Consider the following 6,268-nt stretch of genomic DNA (forward strand, 5'->3'; position numbering starts at 1 on the left):
TTTCATCAACCACTAACACTTTTATTCAGAGAACTCAGGCGAAACTTCTCATCCACCAAGCTTCTTCCTACATTGCAGTCATGTCGCTTCTTACCATGGGCCAAGAACACAGAGGAACTAGGGCAAACATTGCCTCATTCGTAAGTTTTTCTTGAACATTGCCTCTTTCGTATGTTTGTAATTAGTTTTTTAAAAGTCCAATATAATGATTTTTTATATTGTTTGTTTTTAAAGGATCCCAAGAAATTTCGTCAACGTTCACACCCAATGCCTTATCCAGACCCATGGTGCGTACCTTACATAGAGCGTGCGGGTTTCGGTCATGTAATGCATGTCGTAAATGCCACCATTGATGCCAAATTCATTTTGGCTCTGTGTGAACGTTGGAGACCTGAGACACACACCTTTCACCTACCAACTGGTGAATGTACCGTCACATTAGAGGACGTGTACATGCTTTTAGGTCTTAGAATAGATGGTAAGCCTGTGACCGGAAATGTTCAACAGCCTAACCAAATATGTGTTCAAATGTTGGGGGTAGATCTGGTCGAGGGTGAGGGGTCTGCCAAAGCAAGGGGTCAGGGTATTAAATTATCTAGCCTACAATTGTACCACGACTCCATAACTTTGACTGAGGAATCCTCCGAACAAGAAAAAGTCATAAAAACCCGGGTTTACATTATGCTATTGTTTGGGAACTTGCTATTTCCCGAAGGGACGGGAAATAGCATAAATTTTATGTACTTGAGTTTGCTCGGGGACATTGATAGAATAAGCACATATAGTTGGGGTTCTGCAGTATTAGCATTCCTATATAACTCTTTGTGTAAAAATGCACAAAATGAGCACTGTACATTTTCTGGATGTGCTTTTTTGCTTCAAACATGGGGGTGGTGGAGATTGCCGAGGCTAGCCCCAGAAAATCCTAATGACTACTCCTTCCCCTACGCAACTAGGTAAATTTATGATCTTATTTCATTTTGTATATTTATTCTATAAATATTTGTAACTAATATTATTTATCTTTTTTTGTTTAGGTTCATTACAACCGGACTGGATTACAGTCTTACCCCCAAAAATAAAATTATATTTTATCGTCAACTGTTGGATCGTCTCCGAGCACAGGATGTATTACCACTAAATCACTCAACTTCTAACTGATTTATTAATGTCATGCATTCTCGATAAATAACATATTTACTTTTTTCTTTGCAGTTTATTTGGAGGCCATATTTGGGATTGGAACATCAACCCAACCCCGAAGATGCAGCTGTTTGGACAGCAAAAACGGCCATAATGCGGTTCACCACTGTGGAGATGCACCAAAGTGACCGTGTCAAGCTTCAATTCGGAATGCATCAAGACATCCCAGGCCCCCCAATGTCCATGGAACCTTGGCATCTAAAAAAAGTCAGCCACCAGTGGTATGCCCAAAATTGGAAGGAATTTGCTAAGGAGTTTCGAAAAATGTGGAAAGACCGTGCCCACTATGTTCTACAATTTCCGGTGGCGCCCAACGAAATGAAGCCGACAAGGGAATATGTGGAATGGTATAGAGCAAATACCAATCCAGAAATGATTGTGTCTGACCCGTTCTATTTGGACGATCCCCGGATGCAACAGCCATATTTCCAACAACAACAACCACCACAGTATTCCCAACAACAACAACCACCACCTTATTACCAACAACAACCACCACAACCATTTTACCAACAACAACCACCACCACCTTATTACCAACAACAACAACCACCACCATATTACCAACAACAACAACCACAACACATGTCCACCCCCCAACCAAATCAACAATACATACCACAAACTCAATCCCAATACCATGAAGACTACCAACAACAAACTCAACATTCCCACCACCATCAACAGTCCCAACACCTACCACAATATCAATCCCCCTACTTCCACCAATCCCAACACTTCCAACACGACAATTTCCCAAGCTCTTCCAGTCCTCCACCTAGCCACGACACGGGTATACAAGAGGACTACCAACAGGACTACTACACACCACAACAAACATTGCACTTTGGCCAACCCGATTCAACCCTAAACTACCAAAGACCACAATTCGAGGGCGCACCCAGCAGTAGCCAGTTTGTCCCACCGAGACAAAGCTTCGAGGGCGCAGAGGGGACCCGTCTTTCCTACAGCACTGAAGGGACTTCGACCGAACCACAACGGCAAGCGGCAAGGGGGCGTGTTAGGGCAAGGGGTGGTAATAGGGAAGCACCACCACCACGTGAACCGTCTAGGCGAGTAACTAGACCTCCCCCGTGCGGATCGTACAAGGGACCGCATCATATGTGATTAATCATATCTTTGTAATATTTGCCTTGTCTATTATTTAAATAAAAATATTTTCTGTTTATTATCTTTATATCTTTATCTTTATCTTTAAAAATATTGTCTATCATATCTTTATACATATATAAAATAATTTTTTTTCCAAAAATTTACAAATAATATTAATTACTTATAAATTATATTAATATATATATATATATATAAATTAATATATATATATAAATAAATATATATATATATATATATATATATATAAATAAAAAAATTTATTTATATATATGTGTGAACATAAATTAATATACTTAATAAAAAACATAAATTTATAAATAAAAAAAAATTAAAAAAAAAAAAAAAACATTAAAAAAAAAAAAAAAAAATGGATTGGGCATAGGCGCCACCCCTAGTGGCGACTTGCCCTACCCATTAAGGGTAGGCGCCAACTAGGGTGGCGCCTAAGTGTAAAAAATGGCCAATTTTGGCCATTTGTGTAATTATTTTGAAAAATTGGATATTTTTGAAATTTTTTTGAAATTTTTGGATATTTAAAAAAAAAATTCGGACTCCGTTATATTATATTATATAAATAATAAAAATATATCATTCTATCATATTATTGTTATTAATTTATATAATCGGTGTATTATCTCTTTTTTCTATAACAATTTATAAATTTGTGTATTCATTTATTACTAAAATGTATAGTGGAAAATATTGATTTAGAAGTAATGTAAGATGAAATTGAAAATATCTTAAAAGTTAAGTGAATAATTTAAAAGTACATTTTTGGATTTATTATTAAAACAAGTGAATAACATCATCCTTGGATGTATTTTATAACTCAATGAATAATTTAAAAATACAATTTCGAGCGAAAAATTTAATAAAATATCACCTTATACGTAGCTTCACTCATGATCATACCACAATTTCTTCTTCAAATCCTATCAAAATCTTCTTATACACTCAATCAATTTATTGGAACGAGTTTGATTCTATATCTACAATTCTTAAATTTTGATGATAACATAATATAAAGAAAAAATTTATACTCTAATAGTTTCGTTAAGTGTGCAGAATCTTAAAGATAATGAAAGCAGGCTCTGAACTCTGGACAAAGCAGACTATGGACTCTGAACAAAAGCAGACTCTGGACTCTAAACAAAAGCAGACTATGGACTATGGACAAAAGCAGACTCTGGATGAAATTAAGGAATGTACTACTAACGGATCTCCACGATTCACGGTTCGACCTCGTACCACTATTACATATGTGAAATTAAAGAAGTTTTCAATTTTATCTTCCAACTGTACTATTTTTCATCTATTTAAATATGACAATGAATTGTGAGAAAAATAGAGAGACAATAAGAGAAGAATGACAATTACAATACTCACTACACTTAGAGCTTCTTACATTATATATTTTCTTAAATGTAAACTCTGAAATTCATTTTGTGTATCTGCCTGTTTAAAAGCGTTCTTGTAAATATGCAATCTTTGTATTGTAATGTTGGTTAAATTCATTGAGGGGCTAAGTTTAGTTTGTAGCCTTAATAAGTCATTGACAATTGATCTTTAAGTTTTTCCTTGAGGGACTAAGTTTAATCTGTAGCCTCGAGAAGTCATTGACAGTTGGTCTTTGAGTTTGTAATTTGATTGATTAATGGATTAAGACCTTGTGAGAAGGTGAAATCACGTTGATGAGTGGGTTGGACTAACTTAATTAATAGTGAACCAGTATAAAAATCATGTGTATTTTTATCATTGTTGTTCTTGTCATAGGTTTGTGATTAGCTTGCGCAAAAAGTTTTTATTTGAGAAACTCAATTCAAACCCATCACTTCTTGTGTTTCTTGAACCTTCAATTGGCATCAGAGCTCCGATTATAGTATTTACTATTTGTGTCAAACACTTAACCGTGTCAGGTAAATATCTGTTTATAGAAACACAATATGACATCTACCAGCAACAATGATAAAGATTATTATTCTGTTAAACCTCTAATCTTCAATGGAGAAAAGTTTGATTATTGGAAAGATAGAATCAAAAGTTTCTTCCTTGGATATGATGCAGATCTATGGGATATGGTAATGGATGGTTACACACATCATGTATATTCAAATGGTGTAAAACTTGAAAGAAACAAGATGGATGAACAACAAAAGAAGGATAACAAGAACCATCACGGATCCTAAACAATCTTGTTGAATGCTATTTCTTATATTGAGTATGAAAAGATTACAAATAGAGACTCATCTAAGTCTATATTTGTTTCTTTGAAGATGACTTGTGAAAGAAATGAGGAAGTAAAGGAAACCAAGATTTTTGCTTTAATCCAGAAATATGAAGCTTTCAAAATTGAAGAAGATGAAACTATTGAGGATATGTTCTCATGGTTTCAAACTTTAGTGTTGGGTTGAAAGTCTTGAATAATGGCTACACCAATCTATATCATGTTAAGAAAATCATCAAAAGTCTGCCAAAGAAATTGAGGTCAATGGTGACAACACCCAAGGTGTCAAAGGATCTAAATAGCACAACTTTGGAAGAGCTTGTAGGCTCTTTAAGGAGTCATGAGATCAATGTATAAGAGGATGAGCTCTAGAGGAAACGGAAATTTATGGCTCTGAAATCTAAAGGAAAGCCTTGAAATACTAAAGCTCTTCAATCTGAAGAAGAAGAGTCTGAATAAGGTTTGCTGAAGAGGACTAGTTGTCTCTATTATCCTAAAGGGTCAACCAACTCTGAAACAAAGACAGAATAAGTCCATAGGCTATAGAAGAACACGTGGATGCTCTAAGTCAACCTTTGGGCCGAGAAAGTCTGGAGTTGACAAAGAGGTTATTTTCTATGAGTGAAAAAAGCTCGGTCACTACAAAAATTAGTGTCCCAAACTCAACAAAGAAAAACCTAAGAAGAAGTTATCCATAGAGAATAAGAAAGGGCTAATGGCAACATGGGATGACTCTGAAGAATAGCAAGCTAACATGACACTTATGGCTAGTACTGAAGCCTCTTAATCAGAATTAGAATCAGATTCATACTCTGAAGAGGTATTTTCTCACCTAACTCGTTCTAAACTTGAATTATATTTAGTAGAAATTATTGAAAATAGTCAGAAACTCCATAAAAGATACAAGAATCTGAAATAGATTCATGTAATTGATTTTGGATCCCATAGTGAGCTGATAAAAATATATATATTTTAAAAGAAAAAATTGATAGTTTGGAAAAATAAAACTCTGCTCTCTAAAGCAATAGTGAAAACTAGAAAAGAAAATTCTTTCAAAAGCTCATATGGATTCTATGTGTGTTTCAAAGAAATATGAAACATCTTTTCAAAAAAATTAGCAAGATGGCTTCTATGATCTATGGAGTAAGTAGAGATGGGAAAAGAGGCATTTGTTATGTTTCACCAAATAACTTTATGTTTAAATCTAAACTTAAAGAAATGGTGATGAAACAAAGCTCTATATTCTCATTTTACTTAGGGTCACACACATGATATATATTTTGCACAAAAATCCTAGATTGATAAAACCTATGGGAAACTAACCATAAAGGACCCCAAACGATGTGGGTACCTAAGAACAAAATTATTTATGTTGTAGATATCCTTAGCAAAAGTTGAGACACCAGCAATGGTACATGAACTCTGGGTGCTCTCGGTACATGATGGGAAGAAGGCATATGTTCCAAGAGCTGGAATTTAAGCCTGGAGGATTTGTAGGTCTTGTAGGAAATTGAAAGGGCAATATCAACGGTACAGGAACAATTGGTATTTGTTATTTTCCTTCTATTACCAATGTTTTATTAGTTGGAGGTTTAATTCATAACCTTATATCCATAAGTCAATTAAGTGACGGTGGTTATGACATTATATTTAATCAAAAGTTTTGTAAATCTGTGAGTCTAAAGGATGGCTCTGTACTTTTTAGTG

The 6,268-nt window shown here is 34.8% G+C and overlaps 1 long non-coding RNA gene across 1 annotated transcript; it reads left to right on the forward strand.

Annotated features, from left to right (window-relative positions):
* The first annotated feature begins 820 nt into the window (after positions 1-820).
* LOC127135404 (uncharacterized) lies at positions 821-1,607 on the forward strand. The gene is made up of 3 exons (XR_007808541.1): positions 821-956; positions 1,038-1,128; positions 1,216-1,607. It is a non-coding gene; the product is annotated as an uncharacterized LOC127135404 (long non-coding RNA).
* Positions 1,608-6,268: the final 4,661 nt, after the last annotated feature.

Source organism: Lathyrus oleraceus, chromosome 4 (assembly GCF_024323335.1).
Source record: "Lathyrus oleraceus cultivar Zhongwan6 chromosome 4, CAAS_Psat_ZW6_1.0, whole genome shotgun sequence".
NCBI lineage: Eukaryota > Viridiplantae > Streptophyta > Magnoliopsida > Fabales > Fabaceae > Lathyrus > Lathyrus oleraceus.